The sequence below is a fragment of the Rhineura floridana genome, chromosome 5 (assembly GCF_030035675.1).
Source record: "Rhineura floridana isolate rRhiFlo1 chromosome 5, rRhiFlo1.hap2, whole genome shotgun sequence".
Classification (NCBI taxonomy): Eukaryota; Metazoa; Chordata; class Lepidosauria; order Squamata; family Rhineuridae; genus Rhineura; species Rhineura floridana.
This window is the reverse complement of record NC_084484.1, coordinates 164,061,667-164,073,819: the sequence shown is the minus strand read 5'-3', so window position 1 is coordinate 164,073,819 and position 12,153 is coordinate 164,061,667.

Here is a 12,153-nt window from a genome sequence, read left to right as displayed (position 1 = left end):
TACTTTGTGGCCCTTCTGGGGGTCACGGCCCCCAGGTTGGGAATCACTGCCATAGACTATGGAGTGGGATATAAATAAGAAATAATGGGTTATATTCAACTAAGTTCGACTGATAGGAGACCCACTGAAATTAATGAACTTAAATTAGTGACATCTATTAACTTGAACAGTCTGCTCTGAGTAGGACTTAGTTGAATATAACCCCAAACCCTTTCATCTCTGCCTCACTTTCCAATTGACAAGACACTCTGTTTCCAGAAGAGAACATGAGCTTCAGGCCAACCAGTCCTTGTGAACCAGGCTGTGGCTAAGCAGATTTGTGTTTGGTTGTTGAAAGGCAAAATGCCTGAACTCTGTTTCTCCCACTCTCCATAATTCCTTCATCACGCGGCATCTGCTGAATGTGTCCATAAAGCAGGTGAAAGCCTGCATTCGGCAATGTAAGGGGTGTGTGCGTGTGTAGATTGAGGTGGACCTCAAGGATTGCCATTTGGTTGAGAAAGAGCTAAGCACTCCTCACAATGCAAAAGAAATATAAACTTTTCAATAAACATTTCCTCTTAATGCAAGATAAGATAGATGGGCAATGATGATCAAATCAGTCTAAATCATAAGTTGTAGGACCCAAATCCAAATCCATAACCCCTGAAGGGAAGAGTCCAGAAATGTCTGCCAGAAAGACACTCCTCACCTTTGGGGAATGAGAATGTTGGATGTTTCCAGACTGAACGGGTACCTTGCATCTCCTCCTTTGATGCTTTTCTATCATGTCTGAAATGGAACTTGGCTGTCTTCCGCTGCGGTGAGATGCACAGGTTCCTGACTGAGGCAATTCAGAAAGGCAGAGGAAAGGGAACACACTTTGGTGATGCTTTGTATGCAAGAAGGGTCCTTCAGTCCTTAAAACTTCAGCTCAGGACTGGTGTGAGCACCCAGCATGATCAGCTGGGCTCCACCATGGGTGATGACAGGCTCCTCTTTTCTAAAATCTTCTTGAAAAATTGTTGCCCAGTGCTGTAGAAGAGGAGCACTGGATGAGGCAGCCACAGCCCTTTCTTCCCTATTCTCAGTGTCCCTGCCCCCTCAGTGTGCAAGGTCAGCCCAATTATGAGCAATGTGGTTCAAGCAGTGGGTATGGTGGTTTTACATACACAGAGACACCAGATTGGGCTGCCTCCTGCCTGCCCCACTTCTCACAACTGGCTTGAAAGCTGTCTCCCAGCAGACAAGGCGAAATCTGTTGCTGAGTGGATGCACATGGAATTCAATGTGAAGAGAAACAATTGACCTGCCTTTTATGGTAGGAATCAGGAGCTACGCACATGGTAAATGTGTGCAAGTGAGCATCAGATATGCCATTAGTACACACCAAAATGTAGGAACTTGACTCAATAGTTTTTTTTAAAAAAAAAAGCATGTCAAGGTTCTCTGATTTAATTAACGTTAAGATGAGCCTCGGGGCTACTGAAAATAGCTTGTTTCATACCTGCTTCCTTGTATTTTGCAATTGCCCTTGAGGTGTATTTCCATATCTTCTTTGACTAAGTGACTGATCTTGGGATAAAGTCTCAAAGTTCATGCTTCAAGACATAAAATAATAATTTTCTCATGTAAAATAGGAATTTCATCTAGGTTAAGGGAACAATGTGTTAATGACTTGCACCACTGGAATCCATTTTTAATTGTATTTTATAAACAATAAAAGTGAGAGAAAAAACAAGAGGTTACATATAATTTATGCTCCTTCTGGGAGGAAGGGTGGGATATAAATTTAATAAATAAATTAAACAAAGAACATAAATAATCTTTGTGCATACATAGAACAGCATAAAGAAGAGAGAGAAAGTGAAGAGTAAGGAGGGGATGATTTATGTCCAACTCCTGGAATTCCAGCATTAAAAGGTATGTGGCCCCTGTGTCATCAAAAAGAGCATCCCTAAGCCCAACAGCTGGCAGTAAGCCCCATCTGCCAGGACCAGAATTTCTCTGCCACTCTTGGATTGGCTGTGTGAGCCTCTACTCCTCCAATCAGAGAAGGCCACATGGGTGGAAACTGTGCCCCCTTCTGACTAGAGGGGGCAAGTGACCCCTCTTTGCATAACATGCTTTGCCATCCTCAAAAGGAAGGTGTTTTAATCTGTGGGAAATTATATGCGGTCACATTCCCCATGTAGTCCAAATCAAAAGAGGGAATGGAAAATGGAAATGGATTGCCTTCAAGCTGATCCCACCTTATGGGGACCCTATGAATAGGGTTTTCATGGTAAATGGTATTCAGAGGTGGTTTTACCATTGCCTCACTCTGAGGCTGAGAGGCAGTGACTGGCCCAAAGTCACCCAGTGAGCTTCATGGCTCTGTGGGGATTCGAACCCTGGTCTCCCAGGTCATAGTCCAATACCTTAACCACTACACAAGGAGGCACACTTTGTGAAACTTCCACCCTAAAGGGAATTGGGAGGATGGTAACATAGGGGCCATAAAACATCCATCAAGATGGGTGTTCCAGTGATTTTACGTAAGTTACCCCTGCCCCTCCTCCTAATAACAATAATGGTCCCTAAGTGGGTCACAACAATTTAACATACAACATACAATTTAACATACAACATTAAATACAGTTTAAAACAAATTACAATGGCAGGAGTATGGTGGAGCCTAAAAACATACATCTGAAGAATCAAAGGCCAGGGCAAAGAGATACTAATATCAAAAGAAAAACAATAAGTCAAATAAAAATAAAATTTAGTGTGGAGGCCTCTAGACTCTAGACAGATACAGCCAACTTCTCAGGGAAGCAGATGTGATGGGTGGGGTTCTCCCCACACACACATACAGATAACCAATCCCACAACTACCAAGTAGCTTTAGAGAGATGTCTTTTCAGTTTTCTAGTGCTGTGAAGTATTAAGTGCACTTTGAAATACTGAATACAGTAAATGCAGTAAAAAAAAAAGAATATGTTCACATAAGGTGTTTTTAACATTATTATAGTATATCAATGCACTCTAATATACAAAGCAGCTCTCTTGTGGCACAGTAGCAGAGGGGAATCCAGTTATGCCTCCAGCCAACAAAATGAGTAATGTTTGATGCTGTTGTTCTTTTCACTCTTGTCCTTTCTGTTCTCTCATAGCCAAACCAGCTATAGTTCTTCATTTCCTTAGGAAACCTCTTGCATTTAACATCAAACTTGTACTGCCTTGAGTCAAAGAAAAAAATGAACTTTTCTGAAAAAATGAAGAGGGCAGGTTAAAACCTTGCCTGCAAAATCTGTTATGCAATTTCCATCTTTTCTATACTGCACACATATTCAAGAAGATTCCCCATTATGCACGTCTTGAAGAGCCATTCGTCACCAACAGCCCAATGGCTCAATATATGCAGGGCAACCTACACAATCCACCTAAAGTCTAGAAGTAGCTGGACTCTGCGTTTGTCATCTGAAGCCCTTCTTTGTGTGCCCTCCCAAGGGAGGTGTGGAGAGTGGCAACACGAGATCGGGCCTTCTCAGTGGTGACTCCCCAATTATAGAATGTTCTTCCCAGAGAGATGAACATGGCGCCATCACTATCAATCTTTAGGTTCCAGGTAAAGCCAATAATTTGTTTCTTGCGAACACATTTTTTGAACAACTGAAAAGATGACTACACACATGGACATCACCAAATGATCAATATAGGAATCAAATTGATTATATAATTGGTAGCAGAAGGTGGAGAAGTTCCATACTTTCTGCAAAAACAAGACCAGGAGCAGACTGCGGTACAGATCATGAACTGGTCATATCGAAAATCAGAGTAAAGCTAAAGAAGACCAACAAAGTAATCATAACGCCAAAATACAATTTAAATAACATCCCAGAAGCTCATAAAGATCAAATAAGGAACAGGTTTGAGGGTTTAAACTTAGTTGACAGAGAACCAGAAGAACTATGGAATGAAGTCAGACGTTATCAGAGAAGAATGCAAAAAGACAATACCTCTAGTTAAAAAGAGAGAAAGACCCCAATGGATGACTGAAGAAACTCTTCAAATGGTTAAAGAGAGAAGGAAAGCAAAAGCAAAAGGAGATAGAAACAGTCAGAACCCTAAATGCAACAATACAACGACTAGTATGTAGGGACAAAGAGAACTATTACAATAGTTACTGTATAGAAATAGAAGAGGACAACAAAAAGGGTAGAACAAGAGCCCTGTTCCAAAAGATTGGAGAAATTAAAGGGAAATTTAAACCAAGAGTAGGGATGTTGAATAATCAACAGGGGAACACACTGACTGACCGAGATGAAATAAAAGGAAGATGGAAGCAATACACTGAAGAACTCTATAAAAGAGATGACAGGATGACAGATTCATTCACGGAGGAACCATATGATGAAGAACCAGAAATTTTAGAATGCAAGGTGAAAGCTACTCTTAAAATACTTGGAAGAAACAAATCACCAGGAGTAGATGGCATACCAATAGAGTTGCTACAAGCTACTGAGACTGAATCAGTCCAAATTTGTGACTAAAATCTGTCAAGAAATATAGAAAACTAAACAATGGCCCACAGACTGGAAGCATTCCATATAAATCCCAATTCCAAAGAAAGGGGATTCCAGGGAATGCGGTAATTATCAAACTATTGCCTTAATATCCCATGCAAGTAAAGTAATGCTCAAGATTCTACAACAAAGGCTCTTGCCATATATGGAGCGAGAAATGCCAGACGTCCAAGCTGGATTTAGAAAGGGAAGAGGTACCAGAGATCATATCGCAAACATACGTTGGATAATGGAACGGAGCAAGGAATTTCAGAAGAAAATCAACCTGTGCTTTATAGATTACAGCAAAGCCTTTGACTACGTAGATCATGAAAAACTATGGAATGCTTTAAAAGAAATGGGGGTGCCACAGCATCTGATTGTCTTGATGCACAACCTATACTCTGCACAAGAGGCTACTGTAAGGAAAGAATATGGAGAAACCGATTGGTTCAACATCAGAAAGGGTGTGAGACAGGGGTGTATTTTATCACCCTATTTCTTTAATCTATACGCAGAACATATCATACGGAAAGCAGGATTGGACCAAGAAGAAGGAGGTGTGAAAACTGGAGGGAGAAATAATTTAAGATATGCAGACGATACCATACTACTAGCAGAAACCAGTAATGATTTGAAACGAATGCTGATGAAAGTTAAAGAGGAAAGCACAAAAGCAGGACTACAGCTGAATGTCAAAAAGACTACAGTAATGACAACAGAAGATTTATGCAACTTTACAGTTGACAATGAGGACATTGAACTTGTCAAGGATTATCAATACCTTGGCACAGTCATTAACCAAAATGGAGACAATAGTCAAGAAATCAGAAGAAGGCTAAGACTGGGGAGGGCAGCTGTGAGAGAACTAGAAAAGGTCCTCAAATGTAAAGATGTATCACTGAACACTAAAGTCAGGATCATTCAGACCATGGTATTTCCGATCTCTATGTATGGATGTGAAAGTTGGACAGTGAAAAAAGCTGATAAGAGAAAAATCAACGCATTTGAAATGTGGTGTTGGAGAACAGCTTTGCGGATACCATGGAGTACAAAAAAGACCAATAATTGGGTGTTAGAACAAATTAAACCAGAACTATCACTAGAAGCTAAAATGATGAAACTGAGGTTATCCTACTTTGGACACATCATGAGAAGACATGATTCATTAGAAAAGATAATAATGCTTGGAAAAACAGCAGGGAGTAGAAAAAGAGGAAGGCCAAACAAGAGATGGATTGATTCCATAAAGGAAGCCACAGACCTGAACTTACAAGACCTGAACAGAGTGGTTCAGGACAGATGCTCTTGGAGGTCACTGATTGATAGGGTCGCCATAAGTCGTAGTCGACTTGGAGGCACATAACAACAACAACAACAAAGATGTCTTTATTCACCCAGGCATTTTGCTTGTAATTGGTGTACATCTTTTAGCTGGGTGGGGTGCTTTATAATGTTCTTCTATCTTTTGATGCATTTTAAATTTGCTATTGTAAACTTTAAAAAAAAGTAAGTCCCTTTAAGACAAATAGTTTCTAGTAAGCAACAAACAAATATAACAAATCATCATCATCATGGTGCAATTTTGAACACTCTCCTGTCCCTGCATGGACTCATGAACCACCTGAAGACATCACTCAGGGTGATGAAGCTTCTCGCCCTGCAAGGATATTGTGTGAATACATTACTCACCCAGCTTTTATGACCAGACAGTCATTGCTATAAAAGCATAATGATAAATTATCCTTTTGTATATTACACTTGAAGAGTATATCCTGCTTCCCGTTATGCTGAAAGGCAGCATTCACTTTAGGGCATATTCCAGGAAAGTCAGCTTTTGTCTTTTTAGGATAATCTGTGGAATTCTGGATTTCATCATATCCAAAGAAAGAAAAGAGTTAGAAAGAGTGCAAAGATATTCTTGCTGGTAAAGTAGCTGTAGATCATGGGTCGCCAATGTGACACCTGGGGACAGACATGTGACTGCAGAGGCCTTCCCTGGTGCCCACAAAGTCCTATTCCCTCTTCTTCCCCACTGCTGAAATTAGAACTGAAGGAAGGCATCAGCCAACAGAAGGCTTTTTTCAAGCCTAATTGCAGCACGAAGGGCCCCTCCTTAGGGCAGGTGGGTTGCACTTCCGTTCCGCAATCCGCAACAGTGTTGGCTCCTTTAGGGAAACCTCGGCTGCCATCTGGGTTGATGGTATGCATGTGCAAACAGCACGGCCAGCATTTACCACAGCGGGAAAGGTAGGTGGCACATATGGGTGGGTGTCGTGGGCCCGGGGAAGGCTGGTGCCCAAGGTCCCAGTCATGCCTGGCACTGGCCCTGATTATCACATTGACTACTGTCCAAGCATGAAGGCTGTTGTAGTGCAGATGCTGTTGGGATGGTCTTACGGAAACTTTCAGTGGCCTTAGTTTGTCTGTTTTGGAACACTAACTTTCTGCTGCTGTTTAAAGATAATAAGGACATCCTTAAAAGAGGAGCAATATTTGTTGTGACTGTTGCAGGCAATTATTAGCAATCTCTTGTTGACAGCTCTAAGCAGCCTCCACTTCAAATGACAGAAAAAGAATACCTGACGGATTCTGGCATGTGTAGAAAAATGGTCACACATGTCACCCTAATGAATGAAACAGGTGTCTCTCTATTGGAAAAGGGGTTGATATCTGAACTTTCAGAGTCTGACAGTTTCCTCTTACTTGCAATATTTGTCTCCAGAAAAGAAGTATATGTTCTCTGAATTTTCATCATAAAGTGTAGTATTAATTCTTTTAACAATTTTCTGAAAGCCCAGGATATGAAAGTGCTTTGTGGAATCTGGCTCTACACAGGTTGCATTGAAAGCCCAGCACTCCTGCCCTGTTAAGTGAAAGAAGCAATGAAAGACTGAAGGAGCCCCTCATTAGAGAGGGGTGAATCTGTCCATTTCAGTTTCTCATTTTCCCAGTCTTAACTTCAGTTCAACACATTTCCACATCAGTTTGCAAATTCTTTTTTTAAAAGTTCTCGTGAAAACTCATCAGCATTTTAGTGCAGATTTCTCCTGATGTGCACATTTTTGTATACAATTTTGCCTAAAATACACAATTTTGCAAAGCAATTTCCCCTAATATAATGCTAACAATATAAACAATTTACCCTAGTATATACATTTTTGTACATGTTACTTGGCTGGAGAGCTTCACAGCCAAATTCAGCAGTGTATGTTTCAGGGGATGCCTGTGTTTCGGTTCATATTATTTCAGAAAGTGCAAATTAGATAGTTCCCCTTTAAGTACAAACTGAATCAATTTTCTCCCACATCCCTAGCAGTCATTACATGACCTTTGTATTAACAAGCACCAAGGCTTGCCAGTTCCACATTCCACAATATTCCCAGTGTTAGCAATGGGTTCCTATGTGTAAAGTTCTCCAGTCCTTTGGAGATGGGGAAATTTGGAGGGGGGAAAAAGCAAATCATATGGCTGTATTATAACTGTGCATCCATTAACATAAATGTAAATTGTTTCACCTACATTTGTGGATGTTGGAGGAGAGCTTTGCGGATACTGTGGGCCGCGAAAAAGACAAATAATTGGGTGTTAGAACAAATTAAACCAGATCTATCACTGAGGTTATCATACTTTCAGAAATTGGAAGTAATTAGTTACAAGTAACAAATTACTCGTAATTCATTACTTTTTTGAGGAATGAGTGGGTAATTCCTTTACATTTTGATTGTAATAGAACTAGGAGTAATTTTACTACTTTGTGGAGTAATTGTAATGTTTCTAGCATTACTTTTGGCATTACTTGGGAGGCAGCAGGGGAAGTTTTCTGCTCCTCTGATTTGTGAATGAAAATCATGTGCCTCAAACTGGGCTTCTGAGCAGCATCGCTCTTCCCACATACTCTGTGGGTGGGTAGGAGGCGATGAGGGAGGAGGTGGAGAGTGAGATGGGATAGAGTGGAGAAAACAATTGTTTAAAAAAATGGATGGTGGTGGTGAAGAACGGAGGGGAGGGGAAAAGGAGCCGGAGGGCAAAAACATGGATAAAGGAGAAGGAGGCAGCAGCAGAATGGAGATAAAGAATTGTGGAGGTAAAAGATGACAAAGTGTGTGTGTGTGTGTGTTGTGTGTGTGTGTGTGTGTGTTGTGTGTGTGAATACTGTGTTTGCACTTGGCATACAAAGTGACCTGCACCAGCCTCTCTGGCTATTGTGCTGCATTTGCAGTATTTTAACTTTTTTGCACCTCAGGGGAAAATGTTTGCTTGGGTGAATGTCCCTTAGTTGGTGGCAGGGCAGGGTCCGGGAGGTGGTTAAGTGAGAGAGATTATGCTTGCTGGCTGAGTGGGGGTGTTGCACTTGGTTTGACGTGCAAAAATCTGAGTAGTGGCCTCTGCCTCCCTCCCCACCTCCCTTACCAGCAGAGAGACCACCATTGCTATCTTATGGATAAAAAGAATGATTCTACTACCTCTGTATGTGTGTGTTTATTTGTAATGTTGTTTTAGGCTACTTAAATGTGCAGCAGCCAAGGCCAGCACCTTGTAGGTGCTTTTTTAAGTAATTGAAATGTAATTGTAGTGATTACTTTTGAGAAAAGTAATCAGTTACTTTCAGAGCAATTGTAATTGTAACAGTAATTACTGCTTTTTTGGGCCATGTAATTGTAACTATAATTTGTTACTTTTTAAAAGTAATCTTCCAAGCTCTGCATACTTTTTGGACACATAATGAGAACACATGATTCACTAGAAAAGATAGTAATGCTGGGAAAAACAGAAGGGAGTAGAAAAAGAGGAAGGCCAAACAAGAGATGGACTGATTCCATAAAGGCAGCCACAGACCTGAACTTACACTATCTGAAGAGGGTGGTTTATAACAGATGCTATTAGAGGTCACCAGTTCATAGGGTTGCCATAAGTTGAAATCGACTTGAAGGCACATAACAATTTTTGTGGAGTGCTGGAATTCTAATAGGATTTTTACACATGAAGCTTAAAAATCAGCTCCTGCATCAATATTGTTTGTAAAGCTTATATTGCTGAAATAAAATAATATAGTCATAGAATTGGAAGGGATCTTGGAGGTCATCTAGCCTGACCCCTTGCACAAGGTAGGATCTGCAATGCACTATTTATTTATTTGAGGCTAGCCTGTCTTGCAAGGAAAATTTGAAATCTATGAAATTCAGAGGTGGAAGGAACCTGCGGCAGGATACAGGAACATAGGAAGCTACCTTACACTGTGTCAGCCAGTTGGTCCATTCAGTTCCATACTGTCTACATTGACTAGCAGTGGCTCTCTAGAGTTTTAGGGAGGATACGTTCCCAGCCCTACCTACAGATGCCGGGGATTGGATCTGAGACCTTCTCATGAAGGCAGATGCTTTACCACTGAGGTACAGCCTTCCCTTGCAATTGATAGGTGTGACAGAGTCTTCTAAAACTGTGAACAGCATGGAGAGAGCAACTTTCCCCCCACAAAATGTTCAAAGGAGGGCAACAAGGGTGATCATGGAACTGGAAACAAAACCCATTGAGGAAAGGCTGAAAGAACTGGCCATGTTTAGCCTTGAGAAGAGAAGACTGAAGGGAGATATGATAGCACTCTTCCAGTACTTGAAAAGTTGTCACACAGAAGAGGGCCAGGATCTCTTCTCAATCGTCCCAGAATGCAGGACACAAAATAATGGGCTCATGTTACAAAGGAGGCAGATTTTGACGGAACATCAGGGGGAAAAATCCTGTTCGTGCAGTATGACAATGGAACCAATGACCCAGGGAGGTGGTGGGCAACACTGAATGCTTTCAAGAGGCAACTGGACAGCCACCTGTCGGGTATGCTTTCAGTTAGATTCATGCATTGAGAAGTAGGTTGGACTTGATGGCCTCATAGGCTCCTTTCAACTCTATGATTCTATGAAAACTAGATCACAGGAATATTCAATGAAAGATATGAAGAAATATTCAATGAAAGAAAGTAGGTTCAGAACATAAAATGAGGAAATAACTTTCAGAATCCAGTACTACACAATGTGACAATGCCTAGGATTAGATAAATCCATGTCATCTAAATGGAACCCCCATGTACAAAGGCAATATGCCACTGGAAAGAAAATGCTCAATTGCAGGGAACTTAGTCTCATCCAGCAGGGCAGGTCCTTTGGGTGGCATATGGGTCATCAGTTAAGAATTACCAGCTTAGGTTGATCAGTGTGGGAATGAGGGGCTTTTGGACAAGAGATTAAGTGTGTGGCCTTTTCCTCTTTTCATGTGTGCCATGACTCTATGCCTGTAAGCAAAGAAGTAAAGTGAGACCATCTTATATAGCTCTCAGGTCCGAGAGGTAGGGAGATGGCCAGTTCTGGATGCTGCTGCACTCCCCTGGAAACATCAGCTTCATAGCTTGGAGGTACTCCTGGACCTAACCTTGTCACCGGAGGCTCAGGTGGCCTCAGTGACTAGGAGTGCCCATTTCCAGGTTCAGATGGTTCATTAGCTATGGTTGATTTTGGACAGAGGTAACTTCCAGACTGCATTACTGCAACACACTCTACATGGGGCTGCCCTTGCAGACAACTCAGAACACAAGAAGAACCTGCTGGATCAAGACAATGTCCTACCTAGTCCAGTATCCTATTCTCACAGTGGCCAACCAGATACTTGTGGGAAGCCTGCAAGCAGGACCTTCGTTCAAAAACAACTTTCCCCATTTGCCATTCCCAGCAACTGGTATTCAGAGGTATAATGCCTCTGGCACTGGAGGTTAGTAACTATTGATAGCCTTATTCTCCGTGAATTTGTCTAATCTTTTAAAGTCATCCTGGTTAGTGGCCATCACTGCCTCTTGTGGGAGCGAATTCCACAATTTAACTATGGGTTGTCTGAAGAAGTACTTTCTTTGGTCTGTCCTGAATCTTCCCACGTTCCACTCCAATGGATGTCCACAAGTTCTAGTGTTATGAGAGGGGGAGAAAAACATTTCTCCTAAAAACCTCCAAATGTTGCAACCTTTCCTCCTAAGGGAGTTGCTCCATTCCCTTCATCAATTTGGTTACCCTTTTCTGAACCTTTTCCAGTTCTGCAGTATCCTTTTTGAGACAACTAGAACTGCACATGGTATTCCAAATGTTGTTGCACCATAGATTTATTCGTTATTTATTTATGTATTACATTTATACCCTGCCTTTCTTTTCATGAAACCCAAGGCAGCTTACATATGGTTCCCAGGCAGTCTCCCATCCAGACACTGACCAGACCTCACCCTGCTTAGCTTCAGCAGGACACTGGCCTTATGTGCCTTAACACCATAGCCTGGGACCATCTTATGTAGCTCTCAGGTCCGAGAGGTCCTGAGATTTCACATCGCAGTTTTAGTTTCAATCCCTAATGATGGCTAGCCTAGCATTCAATTTTTTTCACTGCTGCTGCACACCTTCTTCACCTTCTTCACTGATCTATCCACTATCTCTTTCCTGGTCAGTCACTACCAGTTCAGGCCCCATGAGCATCTACTGTATGTGAAATTACGATTTCCCCCCACCAATGTGCATCACTTTATACTTGCTTTCATTGAAAATGTAAAATGTAAACTTGGAAATGTCCAATGGACCAAAATACAACAGCCAGTTTG